Genomic DNA, 16,191 nt, shown 5'->3' on the forward strand with positions numbered 1-16,191 from the left:
AGAGAGAGAGAGAGAGAGAGAGAGAGAGAGAGAGAGAGAGAGAGAGAATATCACATAAACACATAAACACCTGGGCTCTGTCCTGAGGGACTGTGTCTTCTATCCATTCATAAAAAAATGAAAAGGACTAAGATAAGATGTGGGAAAATCTACAGTGCTCTCTGGTGAGGGCATCTCCATAGTTCTTGGCAAACACTATGGATCTATTTAGGGTGAAAAATTGGGGCTCATAATTCCACCCACAATGAGTGTGGTCAGGATACCCCTGGGGGTTTGTCTGAGCTTCCTCTCCCTTTGTTGAACAAGCTAACACAGTGGAGAGGAAGTGGGCAGACTCGCTGTTGTCCAGTCCTACCCAGCCTGCCCTCCTCCCTGCTTTTGGAGTTGCCACTGTCTTTCCCCCACTGAGACTGTGATAGGAAATGCCTCCTCCAATCTTTCCTCTCCGACGGGCACATGAAGTGAAGAGCAATTTAAAATGAGCAAAGAGCAAACTGCATGTAGATTTCTGAGAACACCTGCATCTTATTTTAGATGCAATTGATGCTCTTGGCCTGGTTAGTGCTTGGGCAATTTGGAGTGATTAAAGAATTTTGCATTTCACAAGTGCCTCTGTGTTCAGAGGAGCCAAATAGGAGTTGAGCACAAATCTTCAAGTCTTTTTTTTTTTGATGCACTTTTAATTACTAATTGCCTAAAAAAACATGGCAAAGATGTGAAGTTCCCAGTGTCCCAGTTTGAATTCACAGCCGAACAGATTTAGAAGCTTCCCTGGCAAGCCTCATCCACTTGATACTTTTCCCCTGCTTCTTTTTTCTCATATTTAACAACAAAAGCTTCATGCCTCTGTGCTTGTCAGTTTTGCTCACATGGAGTAGGCTTGAAGGAAGTCAGCTCGAAACCAATATTCTCTTAAGTAATAGTTATCACTCTTCGATTTGATGCTCTGGAAGAGCAGAGATGGAAGGGAGGCTGTGGGAATGGGTATGTGATGAAGATGTTTCAGAATGTATTAATCTATTTTCTGTGCTTTCATTTGCTTGTCACCTTAATATTTTTGGAGGAGAAACCTTTACTCAAGGAAGGCTGGGATTATTAAATCCACAGAGGGACAGGAGGCTGCACACAATGTCTTTAAATGGAAAATCTTGAGATGCCACTTCAAAGCAGAGGTTTTCAATATTTGGGTCCTGACCCCCACAGTAGTCACATATCAGATGTCCTGACCCCCACATTAGTCACATATCAGATGTCCTGAGTGTCATATATTTACATTAGGATTTATAACAGTAACAAAATTACAGTTATGAAGTAGCAACAAAATAATTTTATGGTTGGAGGTCACCACGACATAAGTGACATAAGGGACTGTATTAAAGGATCGCAGCACTAGGAAGGTTGAGAACCACTGTTTTAAAGCATCGGTTCTCAGGCCTCATGATGATCATAGAAACGTTGCCGTAGCTACTCAGACCATGAACACAAGACAGGTGCTGGCATGCTGTGGACTTAGAAGTCTTCTTTCAGGAATATAAAGGATGGTATAGAAGTCTAAAGCATCCCAAGTGATCCTTGCAGAACAAAATGTCCAAGGTGTCAGATGCTAGCTGCCTGAGCTTCCTCAGCCATGATGATGTGTTCTTCAAGAATCACAAAGAAGCGTGACACAGGAACAGGCACCTCAACCCAGCTACCTAGAGCCTGTGAGCGTCACTCTGTTCTCTAGAGATGATTGGAACAAAGTGGAAAGTGGTTGAGGAGATTATTGAGTGGATGTGTCCCTGTTGTGCAGATATGAAGACTGGAGTTTAGATCCCTAGAACATACAAGAAAGCTGGGCAAGCATACACCTGCATGCACACATCATAGAAATTGGAACATGTGCTCTCTCTCTCTCTCTCTCTCTCTCTCTCTCTCTCTCTCTCTCTCTCCCCACCCAGAGAGAGAGAGAGAGAGGGGGGGGGAGAGAAGGATGTGTAGAAGTATAAGAAGATACTTTAAGTTAAGATAAGTAAATGGGGTGCAGTGATACACCTCAGTAGTCCCAGCTATTTGGGGGCTGAAACAAGAGGCTCATCTGAGTCTAGAAGTTTGAGGACAGCCTAGGCTACTTCAGGAGACTTTCTCAAGATTAGCAATTTGATTTGAATGAATTATCCTCCTGGTCTGTTCATCTTAGCTGCCCTGGACACTCGTATGTCGTATGTTCCCAAAACCATTAAGAATGTGGAGGAGTTTTGAGCAGTCCACAGTGTACAGAATTGGAGCCCCTGAATTTAATGGGCAGCCATAACCCAGCTGATGTGTGAGTGACACTAAATTGGAGGTATTGGAATAACTTTGAAGTGGCAGCCATTGTATTGGCATCTAATATATTATTTAAAATAACCTTTACTGAAAAGCCTGTGATTTAGGTGATGGTATTTCAGTCTACAGACAGGAAACCAGAGGCACAGGAAGGCTTACCTAATGCAAGATGGCTACCAAGTGACCCCAGTGCCCTCCTAAGGCATACTGAGCTCCACAATCTCATATCCCATAGTTGAAGCTCTCCCCAAATGCCTCTGCCTATCAAGACATGCATTTCTCTTCCTCACCTCCTTCCTCTTCTAGGTCTGGTGTTTTTGCTGTGCCTTACTTTACTTCTCCATCCACAGTTACGTGATTATTTCTCTCTGCCTATCAGTGTGTCTGCCCTTGGCTGATTCCTGTGGTTCAATGGTCACTTGTCAGTCTTTACATCCATGACAGGGGAAGGCCTGTGAGTTCCAATGCCCACATGTGTCACCTCCAGGGACCTGCAGTGCTGTCTGCCATTTGTGACTGCTCCTTGCACCTTGGCCACCCATGCACCTCTGCAATGAAGCAGCCATGACACTGCCACTATTTACTGAGTTATCTGATCTGGAATTTGTTACTAGGTGGTATTTCAGTCACGTTATCCCTAAGAACCATGAAACCCAAATCTCCCCAGGACTATTGGACTGTGTTTGCAGTAGCTGGAGCCAGAGTCTGTTATTATGTGGGAGCTAAGGAACTTCCTCTGTTGTTGTGTCCTCATCTGAGCATATTTTCCCCTGACTGTCTTGTTTATTTATCCTGGAAGCTTGTGTGGTAGGAAAATCTGAGAACTTGGTGGTTAAGGATAGTAGCTGTACAGTTAATCTCAACTGTCAGGTTAATGAGATCCAGGATCATCTGGGAGTTACAAATACCCAGAGGATTATCTTTATTAGGTTAATTGAAAAGGGAAGACTTGTCTACTGTATGTAGCTCCATTCCCTAGGCCCAGTTCCTGTACAATATGAAAGACAGACAGACAGACAGACAGACAGACACCAACAGGAAGAAAGAAAAGAAAAAAGAAAGAATGAATGAAACAAACAAAGAAAGAAAAAAGGCAAGCAAGTAGAACACAGATGCTCATTCCTCTCTGATCCCTGATTATGGACACAATGGATACTATGTAAATAATAGCTTCAGGCGTCTGCCTCCCTGACTTTCCTATTGTGATGGAATATATTCTTGAGCTATGAGCCAAAATAAGCCCTTCCTGCCTTAAGCTGCTTTCATCGGGGTATTTTATCACAGATATGGGAAACGTATCTACAACACAGTTTTTCTGAAGCTTCCCTAGTGTCATCAGACCAGGGATGATTTGAAAATGCCACTTATTCACAAAAGCCGAAGTTGTGAAGAACAGACCGATCAAGGAACAGAGTTCACTGTTCGATCCTCTCTCTCATCATTTGGGTAAACCGGTCTAGAGAGCATCTCTGGACTATTGCTCTGTACAATGGCACACTGTCTTCCCTACACGTTCTTGGAGTCACCTTTCCTGCAACTCCTTGATGAAAGGTTCTCAGCAGGTGTCAGAGAGTGATCACTGCATCGCCTGCCATTCTAAATAATAGACAGGATGTGGTTGAAATGGCCTTGGACAAGGCGAGTGTGACAATAATAACTGAAGCCAAGTTCTTCTTACTAGAAATTTCTTGCTCTTTGAAGTGGTCATTCTTGAGATAACCAAAGAAAACTAAGGAGTACTGATTATAGGATATAAGTACATTAGTTTATCCAACTCACTGAGGACTTTAATGATAAGACCACTTATGACCTTAGACCTGACATGCTTGGGAATATAACTCCCTGAGGTTTTTTAAAAAAGGTATCTTTAAAATGCATTTTAAAGTGTATTTTATTTTATGTGTATGGGTATTTTGTTCATATATATCTCTGTGTATCACTTGCATACCTGGTGCCTAAAGAAGGTGTCAGGTCCCCTGGAGCTGGAGTTACAGTGATTGTGAGCGGGGAATTGAACCCAGGTCATCTGAAAGAGAAATCAGTGCCCTTAACTACTTAGTCATCTCTCCAGCCATGGAGAAGATATCTTTGATGCTCACTGGACAACTCCAGTCATGTTGTCAGCGTAGGTGTGTTCCCTAATCACTAGTTTTATTGAGTGTACAAGGTATATGCATATACTTACGTGTTGATATACTCACCTGTACTCGGTTTTTAAAAAAAAAAACCTGGAGGGACATGATTTTAATCTCAGTGCTGGGAAATGGCAAACAAGTAGATCCCTAGGGCTCACTGGCCATCCCAGCCTAGCCTGAGCAGTGAATCCTAGGCTAATAACGACTCTGTCTCAGAACACAAAGTGAACAACTTCTGAAGAATGACACTAGGATTTTCCTCCAGCCTATACACACACACACACACACACACACACACACACACACACTCACACACACACACACAGAGAGAGAGAGAGAGAGATAATTCCCACTCAGGTGTTGTAGGGGGATCCAGGCAAGCTTATCTGTGATGGATTTCTCAGTCTTTAATGAGCTACAGTGAGAGCATCCTTGCAGGTGTCTCTTAATTTCTGGTGATTCCACACATGCCCTTACGATCTCTGATTGTCTTGTTACTATGGTTAAACCAAGGGTGAATCCCAGAGACTCCAGGCCAACATTCACAGTTTGCTTCAGCTGCCCATCCTCCTCTGGCCTCTTTGTACTAGTACATCTTTATCTTATAAGTTTTGAGGAGGAGACCATGGCCTACTCTCTTCCGTTAGGCTCAGGCCCCACAGATCTGTCAAGTCAGTTCTGGATTGAGGAGTTAAATGAAACAGAGTGGACAGGAAACTTTCTCTCTTGTGGCATCTGCCACCAGGGTTACAATTTCTTCCTCAGAATCCGTTTACAGGAGTGTCATTAGTCATTTTTCCTAGCTGTTTAGCCCTAAAGTTGGTTTTGAAGCCTTCTTAAAAGTCCAGTTGGTCTATTTAAAAAGCTTTCAATAGCTACTTTCCTTCACCTTTCCTCCCTGTCCTCCCCTCTTTCCTCGTACAATTCAGAAATCCATGCTTCAAATATTATCTTACCTTCGTAGATGGATACATCTGCAACAGATATGGAGAGCCCACAGGCAGTTTAAGCAAGCATCTAAATGCTTTCTAAACATATAAAAGTGTTGCTATATTCATAATCAAGTGTGAATTTTGAAGGCATAAAAATTTTCAATTATCATAATTGCTTGGGGTTTTTATAAATCATAATATCCTGTATTGTTGAGAATGTTGGAGAGGGATGCTCTAAGGTCTAATGGCTGATAATGGAAAGAGAAGCTGAGGAACGTTAACCTTATGTATTGGCAGGGGTTGGAGCCTCACAGTACTCTCCTTAATGATGGACATGACAACAGTTTCTGTTGACAAGAGGGACATGGTAAATTCTGTTCATAAAACTCAACAGTGTCTAGCTGGTTATACCGATAATGAAATCATGCTATTTAAAGGAACATATATGGGATGTGGAGAAGATCCGTCAGGGAAGTGTTTGAGGATCTGAGTTCAACCCCTAGAAGCTACAGGGAAAGCTAGATGTGGTGTTTCAAGCCTGAAATCCCAGTGTTGGGAAGATGTAAGCAGGAGAGTTTACGGAGCTTCTGACTCGCTTGTCCATCTGAGTCAGTGAGTTCTGAGTTCTGTGAGAAATTCTGTCCCAAAAGCTAAGGTGAAGAACGATACAGGAAGACACCTGAGGTTAGCCTATGGTCTCTGCATGGCATACATAGATCCATTCACACGTGTACATATGTGTGTATATGTGCATATGCACAAGTACACATACTTGCACATGCCATGCAAACACACAGGCACAAGCAACAGTAAAGAGAAAGATTTCTAACTCTGGGAGGAATATAATTTCATTTCAGTTAAAAAAAGTTAAAACTGTACACAGAATTACCAGAAAATATGTATGTACTGTTGCCTCTGAATTATGAAGAAACAGGGATCTTTAATTTTCTTTTTTCTTGTCCGTATGTTGCAAATTGCCTTAATAATCAAGATAGATTACATTTTTAAGACTGTGGCGATCATTTTCTTTCTCACAATGTCTACTAACCACTTATCTCTTGCAGTAACCAGTTGTTTTTCTCAGTCCACTTGACTGCTTTTGTCCTCCCTTGAAATAGTGACAGCCTTGAAAAGAGTGAGTCCCTAAGGTAGATTTGTAATACACATGCTCCTGTGCTGGCTCTTAACACACGTTATACCTACCTGAACAGATCCAGGCTACATGGGATTAGAACTCACATTGTTGTGACACTATAACATCTGATCAGCCACAGCTTTGGACTCAACTACATCCCGTGCCCCACCCCACCCCATGCTCCCATATTCTGTGCTCCTCCACAACACCCATACTCTCTTCTCAGTTCTGCCCCTAGGCAGGAGATAATCAGATTTTCTCTCTAATAGGCAGAGCCAGCAGTGCATTCAGTTTTGCTCAATCACATATGCCTGAAGCTGTGGGAAGATACATTATTGAAAACATGGGTTTCTGGAACTAGTTATACCAATTATGACTAGATTTATTGAAATGAAGGGTGCTTGCTTCATTTCTGGAGGAGTGACAAGGAGATCAGATGGGGGGGCACAGCTGTGGGAGTATGGATTAAATTAAGACAAAGCTGGCACCGAGTGGCCAGTCTGTGGTGAGCAAAGCTAAACACAGGTGGACAGCTGGACTCTGGGCACAGACACAGAGAAAAAGTGGAACCAAAGCCTTGAGAGTCCAGCATCCAGAAGAGAACTGGTGGGAAGGCATGGCCGTGGAACTAGACATACAGGCATTGTGCCTAGTAGGGTCATTAGAACAGTTCGGTAGAGCCTGTGGGCAACGTGATTGATCATGAGGGCACACCCTCTCCTATCTGCTCTGGCATATGCATGACATTCTGTCTCTTAAAGATGTGGAACTGGGGTGGGCTGTGACTCAGCAAATGAGGTACTTGGTAATTTCTCTAGAAAGAAATACAGTCTCCACGAGCTGGGGAAGATAGCATAGTTGGTAGGGTACTTCCTTTGAAACCATAAGGAACTGAGTTTGGGGGCTGCAGGGATGGCTTAGAGGGTCAGAGCACTGGCTCCTTTTATAGATAACCTGGGCTTGATTCCCAGCATCTGCACAGCGGCTCACAGCTGTCTGTAACTCCAGTTCCTGAGGATCAAACACCTTCTGTCCTCTGTGGACACGAGGCATGTACATGGTACACAGAGAATCATGAAGGCAAAATACCCATACACATATAAATGAGTAGAAAAATAAAAAAATTAATATTTTTAAAGAACCAAGTTTGATGCTCAGAATCCACATTTTAAAAATTGTGGTATGGAGGCTGGACTTGTAATCCCAGCCCTTGTGAGGCAGGGATTCCTGGTACTCACTGGCCAGCCAACCTAGTCTTAGAAAATTCCAGACTAATGAGAGATTGCTTCAGAAAAAGAAAGATGGATAATGCCTGGAGAAAAAAAAAACAATGGTTGTCTTGTGGCTCACACACACACATATTCATTACATTACATGTAGCAACACACACACACACACACACACACACACACACACACACCATGCATAAACCTCTGACTGGGTTTGTACGAATTCAGCCGCCATCCTATGAAGATGCCCTGTGGCCACATGGACAAAGACAGGCCATGCATTGATTCAGTTTGAATGAACAAAAGCAGCCTTCCACCTGAATCCATTCACTGGGGTAAAAGATGTGGGAAATGCTTTCCTCCCACTGAGAGTCTAGCTCCCCAAACTGAACATGCATCTCTTTCCTACGTGGGTGTTATGCTGAAGTAGCTGGTTTATTCTGTCTTTGCATTTCTTCCATGAATATCTTTAGTAAATGGAAACTTAGCTGGTTCATAACCTCCACCCGAAGGAAGGCCAATCCCTAAGCACCTCTCTGCATCTCTACTGAGATGTCTCCCTATTGACACATGAAGAGTGAGTTTACAGGGGAGTCAGCTGTGCTTGGGGATCTGGGACAACACAAAAGGCTTTATAGATGGACTTTCTGACAGCAGCATGTGGTGATAAAGAGGGAAAGAAGGATCCATGTAGTTACTCATGCAGGGCATCTGCTGTCTACTCCTTTGGGAGTGTTTTTGAACATCTAGACATGAACGTGGTGAACAAAGCAACCCATTCCAGAGAATCGAGGCAAACTACTATCTCTCAGATCCTGGCTGTCACACTAGATTAATTCTTAAAAAGTATATTCTACCAAGTGCCAGGCATTTCTAAGTTATTTACATGTTTCTACCTGATTAAAATACCTCTATGAGCCAAATGCATAATTGTTACCATTCTATATATAAGAAGCAGGTTAACTATCTTTTCCCTACCCCTACCCACAACATCACACAGTTTATAGAAATTGGAATTGAAGCAGTTTGGGCTGGATATGGTGTTACCTGCTTGTGGTTCCAGTCTTTAGAGACTGAGGTAGGAGGCTCTCAGTTTCATAACCAGCTTGGGCTACATAGTAAGCTCTGGGCCAGCCTACAATGCAGAGAGAGAGACTGTGTATCGTGAAACAAATCCAGAAATGAATCAGAGCAGTTTGACCGCTGTCTCTGTGCTGTTAACCTAATGCCATCAGATTTATGTACCTAATTTAACTCCAGTTAACTTTTTAATTAATTAGCATGTATGCATTGTGCATATGATGCATTTAATGAAGAGATCTTCACCTAAGTGTATCACCAAAATATGTACTTGACTACATTCACCTCAACTTCCTCTTCCTCCCATGATTCCAACTCATTTCCTTAGTTAGTCTTGATGTTCATGCCCTATGTTCATACATAGTTCATGTGTCTATAAAATTTAGGACCCACAGATGAAAGATAATGTGATACTTATTTGTCTTCTCGAGCCTGAATTGTTTTGGTTAATGTGATGATCCCAGGTGCACCAATTCCCTGAGAACAACATAATTTTGTTCTTTACTATGGCCAAGAACAGTGCTATTGTCTATGTGTGTCACATTTTCCTTTTCTGTCATTTAGTGACAGGCACCAACATTGACCCCATTACTTGGCTTTGTGACCAGTACAACAGTAAGCACAAATGTGAAATGGTGGCTTCAATTCCCCAGGAATGTGCCCCAGAGTGGCGTGACTGGGTAATATGGTAATTCTCTTTTCAGTTTTTGAGAAACCTCCTTACTAATTTTCATAGTGACTGAAACAGCTTTTGTTCCCATCAGTGCCATGTAAAAGTTTCTTTACCCTGTATCTTTGCCACCATTTGTTATTGTTTTCTTACTGATAGCCGTTCTAGCTGAGGTATCCAATTAATTATTTAAAACTAAGAATAGATGATGCAAACTCATTTCAGTAACAAAATGAAGCCAATGCAGAGTCTATGACTCTGATAGCTAAGTTTTTAGCATATTGCAAAGCTTCTAAACAGCCTGGAATTTAATGTCCTGAAAGGAGCCAAAGTCAAGCTAGTGTCCAGTTTGAGTTGTATTAACTCAACAGCATTTGTAGAGCCTCTGAACCCAGGAAGAGTATAGGCCAACACTTTTAGTCCTGGTTAAGTTGCTGTGTCACTGACTGTCCATGCATTCATTAACTCTTTCACTTAATTGTCAGTCAGCCAGCCTTACTGTATACCCATTTTGTTAAAGGCAGTATATGGAATTAGAAAGAAATATGCTTAGATATTTTCTGGCTGACTTGAACCACATTTCATTTCTGTGCCTCTTGACAGTTGCAGAATTTTAAAGGAATCCCACATTTGTGTAGCTGAATGTGAGTGGATTAGTGGGATTGCATATCAGGACACTGTGCTGTAATTAAACGGTTGAGCTATGTAAACTTTGGAAAGCAGAGTTTCATAGCATAGAAAAATACTCTGGTTTTAGGTGGAACTAAGTTTGAGGGACGGGTCTACTATGTAGCTGTGACCTTGAGTGAGAGAGTTATATATTTGAAGATTTATTTTTCTCACTGTGGAATGTTAACAATACCTCATAGAGTTGTGAAGGTTAAGTGGGATAATATATTTAAGTGGTTAGGCATGATACCTGACATAGGAGAGATATATATTGTAAGTTTCTAGGGGTTAAAATGGCATTACAGTCTTATACAATGAGAAGTCAACATTTTATGTCAATTTAATATGGCTTCTCAGTGACTCCTATGCTCAGTGAACATATATAAATATAATTGAAACTCTGAGTCTGTTTTCTTGTTGTAGGTATTTCCCCAAATCATCATTTTATTACCCCTGATATTCAAATAGAAAGGGAAGTGATCATCTACAGTGAAGGTATAAACTGGCACCAACAAGCAAGATAAAACTCATAGCCATGAAGCCTGATTACTCAAGAGAATGCCTTGGGAAAACACAGCCTGCCCTAGTGTCCTGTGGGAACCATTGCTGGAAAACTTTGGAAGAGAAAGAAAGTTGAAATGATGAAAAAGATGTGATATGGTTATGTATTATGCTGGTTGGTTTTCCATTACTGTTGCAAAATACCAGGGAATATCAACTTATACCAGAAGCAGGGTTGGTTTGGTTGTAGTTTTAGTCTGTATAGTTTTAGATATTTCAATTACCTAACCCTATTTCTTTGGGGCCTAGGATGAGGCAGAACACTATGCCAAGAGTATGTAGTAGAGTAAGCTACTCACCTCATGATATTTAGGAAAGAGAGAAAGGGAGGGGAATGGAGACTTGTGTCTTTCAGTCCCCATTAAAGATGCAACCCTCATGACCCAGGATCTCCCATTAGGCATCTTGTCTTAAAAAGTCCCTGTAACCTCATAACAGGGCCCAAACAAGGACCAAGTACATAGGCTTACTGTGGGATGTTCAAGATCAAGACTATGGCACTCAGAAGAAAATTAATAGGAGAAAACCGATTATACTTGTCATGCCATATTTTGATCATTCTTTTCAGTTTGAAATAGATCCATGAGAATAAACTCAGCATTAACTCCATGCCAGGTGTGACAAGGGACTCTGATGTGGGAAGAGCCAAGAGAACACAGTTCCTAACCGTTCACATCCCTAGACCAATGCACTGCATTCAAACACCATTTTCTCCGCTGATAGCCCTTGTGTGTTCTTCACTACCTGTATTTGTCATGAGCCTCCATTAATTACATATAAGAAGGGGATAACAATAATACTAAGAGCTTCTGCAAAGACTTGTGAGGTGATATCCATTAAAACTTTCTGGGCATGGGGAGATGGCTTAGTGGATAAGAACATTTACTGCCAAGCCTGGTGACCTGAGTTTGAACCATGGGACACACTTTGTAGAAGAAGAAAACCAATTCTAGTAAGTTACCTCTGACTTGTGAGCACACACACACACACACACACACACACACACACATGGTAGTGATAGATATAATTTACATTTAAAAAATTCTTTGGCATAGATTAAAGAAATACTATGTTGACAAATTGTAATATGAATCTGACTACAAGGAGGTCTGATGGTAAGCAATGAGAACATAGCACACAGGGAACACTCAGAGATTCTTGGATTTTTTTAATCATGGAGAAAGGAGTTGCTCTTCTGTTGATCCTCCAGCACTGGGAATTGAACCTAGAGTTTTGCATACACTAGGCACCTACTCTACCCCAGAGCTATGTTCTTGGCCTTTTAAAACTGTATGTTTTTCATAGAGTGTCTTAATATGTTGCCTGTGCTTGCCTTAGACCGATTTTTTTTAAGTCAACATCTCTATCCAAGGGACATTACCTAGTGCATGTTGAGGCCCTATTCTAGACTGGTTAGGCATAGGGGATAGGGAACATTGCTATGTTTAAAGCTTCCTGGAAAAGTATCCTCAGTTTCTTCTAACACAAACAGGCGCCACCAACAGAGGGTCTTTGACCTGGGGATAAGAGGACAAAGGCTGCAGTGTGCCAGCCCCTCCCCCAAAACAGCTTTATTGTTGTTGATATGTCTTAATATTCCTCCTGCACTTCTAAAATGAGTCTTGGTCTTCCCAGTTTACACTCAAGGAAACAGGTTCAGGAAGATCCATTGTTGGAACTAATGCTGAATTCTAAACCACAGGCTAGCTTGTGCAACAGCAAGGGGAAAAATCACTCTTGTTCCCTGTTGACACAACTTCAGCTTTTGAAAGTGTATCTAAAATCTGTTGAATTGATTAATAAATACGCATACTTTTGGTGTAAACATTCCTTTTTTTTCCTGCACACACCGTATCATTCTGCCCTCTGTTTGAGCAGCGTACCCTGCGGTGTGTAAATAAGAGATGATGACTCTCAAATGTGCGTGTGGGTGGAATGGATTTGATAAAACAGAAGCATGCAGAATTCAAATATGAAGCCCCGTCCCACTCCATTTTTGCATAAATAATTTGCAGACTCTCTGGATCTCTGCCAACAGCACACCCACCGCCTTCCACCACTGCCTTCCAGAAATCTCTTGGAATTATGTCAGGCATGGCGTAACACGCTGAAGGTGCAGGAGACAAAGTTATTGTTTTTATTCAGCATTTGAAAAAATGCTTTATGAAGAACTTGGTTGGGTTTTCACTTATCTTTGCCTGCACATAAGTGTAGAGAGAGTGAAAGGCAGCCCAGTATGCTGTTATGCATTGCTGAAAGAAATAAAGTTGGGTCCAAGCCATTTGAATATCTGTGTAAGACTTGGACCTTGGACTTGGTGATTTCTTCTTCACATGTTTAATTGTTTAATTTTCCCCTTGGATAAATGCTATTTTTGTCTGTGGTTCTTCCCACTGTGGAGCCTTTGCTGATGGGTATCTATTGGGATTCAGTGTTTCTTTTTACATATACATAACTTAAATGTTTTGGTGACAACTCAGATGTCAAAAATGGGACTTGCTTTTTCTGCATAGGACTATAATATCCTTCCATGCTGTATTTGTATTCGGTGGTTGATGACAATGATTCAATTTGGCCAGTGGAAGTGGCTTGGTCATTTCCAGTTTGCTACAGCCTTGTGCAGATTGATACAATCATCCTGGCACAAGTGGTCAATGATAGTTTACAAGAGGCCAGTTTAAAATGCAGTCCACTTTGTGACCCTCCCTCTTCAAGGAGGCTCTTCTCCCTCTCGTTCCAGTCTGGCAAACAACCACAAAGCATTGGAAGGCTTCTTTATTGGTATACCTCACTCAGATCCCTGCTGGTCACTTCTGAGTGGATGTTTGTGCCCAATATTAAGTTCCTTTTACAATGAAACCTCCTGGTCAGTGGCAGAGTGCTAAGACCTGCTGGTGTCCACAGTCCCTGTCATGTGCCCCTTCATTCCTTTCTCTTACTGGTGTGTTGGAAACCTCTGACAAACCAGTCAGCCACTATCAATTGAGGGTGCTTCCTCAAGCCATTTGGAGTTGCCTTTCCACTATTTAAGCTCTCCAGTCACAGGTGAATTGGCCCAGCTGTTCTAGGAAAGTCAACAGAACAAGCCCATTGAGAGTTTCTATCCCATCGCTGCCAAAAGAAGGAGATTGGGGTCTAGCCTCAGCTCATGTCCCACACCCTGCTGCAGGTGTTAATAACCCAGGCAGAACTTTTCAATCGCTTCCAATATGACTGAAAGCCTCCTTCCATTTCCTGTTATGATAATATCTCTTGTACCTGAGGGGCTGCCCCAATGGGCTGTCTGCTGACTGCTTCCATCTGCTTGGGGTAGTGAGCATAAAGGAAGCTCTGGGTGTTCCATCTCTGTGTCTGTGACAATGGTAGATGGTTTCTCTGCTTGCTTCCTTATGTGATTTCTCCTTACTTTAAATATTCTGGATCCACATCTAAATGCACATTTTTTTTTCCTATTTAGGAATTGCTCTGCTTTGTGGCAATGAAAGGAGAAAACAAGACTGTCCTTGTGGGAAACCGATTCTCTGTGGTTTTCTGCCTGGCCGGAGGTTGAGGGTGAAACACAGAAACTCAATGGCAATGTTTCACTCCTTTCTGTCTCCAGTAGCTCAGTGTTTCTCTGTAGGCATTGACCTCTGGGCTGTAGTTATTTTGAGGACTGAGAAGGGTATCCTTGTTTCTCCTCAGGTGCTAGATTAGGGAAGAACTGTGTTAAGAAGAAATATGTGGGTGCAGTTAGGAAACATGCAGGCTAACAAAAGCAACTCCGCTCCTGGAGAAGGTTTCCCAAAGGAGTAACATAACAGCCAGCCCCACAGCCTGATGGCAGTGTGACAGATGTCTAGGTGTGTCATTATTGCTCAAGGCAGCTCCAAGTTCATTTTCTACTGAGTTTAGATTACAAAAAAGCCGGAACTTTTGTCCTGGAAGTTCGGTATGCAACTGGAGTGATAGAAAAAGCTAATGAGTAACTACCTCAAGAAACTTCCGTAACGGTAGCCAGTGACTGAAGGGAATGTCTGAAGGTGTTCAGGAGTCTTGCCACCCTAAGTCTGCAGTGGCAGAATCAATGCCAATGTTTGTCTTTCTGCTTCGACAGGCCTGATTAGAAATTTAGAGTCCACCCGCTTGACATACCCCACACTCTGCTAAGTAGAAATTGAAATCAAACTGTAGAGTTCAAATCCTGTTGGTAAATATTTTGCCTGGCTGTTTCCTGCTTGAGGCCGGCATTTAGCCAACATATTTGTTGAGTGAGCTATGGTTTGTTCTTTTGCTTCCCAATTCACTCGTTCAGTGTTACCCTTTCACTGCTGATAGGACTCGGTGTAGAGGAAAGTGAAATAAAAACTAATAATGACCCAGACAACAAATGCGAAGGGATTGGAAAGCGATTGTGAGAATTATAGAGGCAAAATCTCAGCACAGCTAGGAGAGGGGGCGATCGGGCTGGTAATACGACAACATTTACGAAAATGTTCCCATCATCCTCCCAGATGTGAAGTTTCCTTGTAGACCTAGTTCTTCGTGGCACTCCCCAATTCTCTCACATGCTAAGGGAATTTACACATGCACAGGATGGTCTCTTCCTGACTAGACTGAAGGGACCTGCAGTTGGTCTGCCTTCATCTCCTTATGCTTTACTGTACAATGTCTCACACATGCTAGGTGCCTACACTGTACAATCAGTTAGGAAGGAACCTGGAGAGAGAATGACCTCAGCCTCCATCCACAGGTGACAGAATAGAAGTCATGAGTGAAAGTGACCCAGGAACCACAGGCCAGGCCTCTATGGTCTAAGTGCCACAGTCTAAGCAGGTCCTTTGCTGATTATTTTGTCATCATAACAATGGCTTATGGTAGAGAATCGGTGTAGGGCTGGTGAGAGGGCTCACTGAATAAGGATACCTGTTGTTATAGCCATGGACCTGAGTTGACCATGAGACCCACATGATGGAAACAAAGAGCAGATTTCTGCAAATTTGTCTCTGACCTCCACACTTCACACTTACTTGAGGGTGACGTGCCCTTCATAAATAAATAAATAAAGCAAATAAATGTATGCCATATTTCTGTCATCCAAAATAACCAGTATCAATATTGTTTTGTTTTTTTTTTTGAACCTAAGGAAAAACTCTGCAGTCGGGTCCTTTATTTCTCTTTTATACACTAGGCCATGAATTCGTATGGAATGGGCTCCAGCAGCTCGGGCTCTTTCCCATTAGTCCTCACAAAGTGTGCTTCTCTGGGTGGTGCAGGCTGGCGCTTCAGCTGAACCCAGGTGCCCTTCTCTTTGGCTTCCTTTTTCTTCTGATCGTTCTCCTTCACCCGCTTCAGGAAGCTGTCTCTGCTCTTCGAGTGTTTAATGTGCTCAGTCCGCACATTGATCCTCTTGGCCAGAATCTTGCCCTTAAGTTGCTTGTTTACAGTGATGCCCACGGCATGCTGGGTGACACTGTAGACTCTTCCGGTTTTG

General features: G+C 42.3%; 1 protein-coding gene across 2 annotated transcripts in view; it reads left to right on the forward strand.

Annotated features, from left to right (window-relative positions):
• Positions 1-16,191, forward strand: part of Cpne4 (copine 4) — a 459,807-nt gene that overhangs the window by 179,960 nt on the left and 263,656 nt on the right. The window lies entirely within an intron of this gene.

Source organism: Grammomys surdaster, unplaced genomic scaffold (genome assembly GCF_004785775.1).
Source record: "Grammomys surdaster isolate TR1022 unplaced genomic scaffold, NIH_TR_1.0 126131, whole genome shotgun sequence".
Classification (NCBI taxonomy): Eukaryota; Metazoa; Chordata; class Mammalia; order Rodentia; family Muridae; genus Grammomys; species Grammomys surdaster.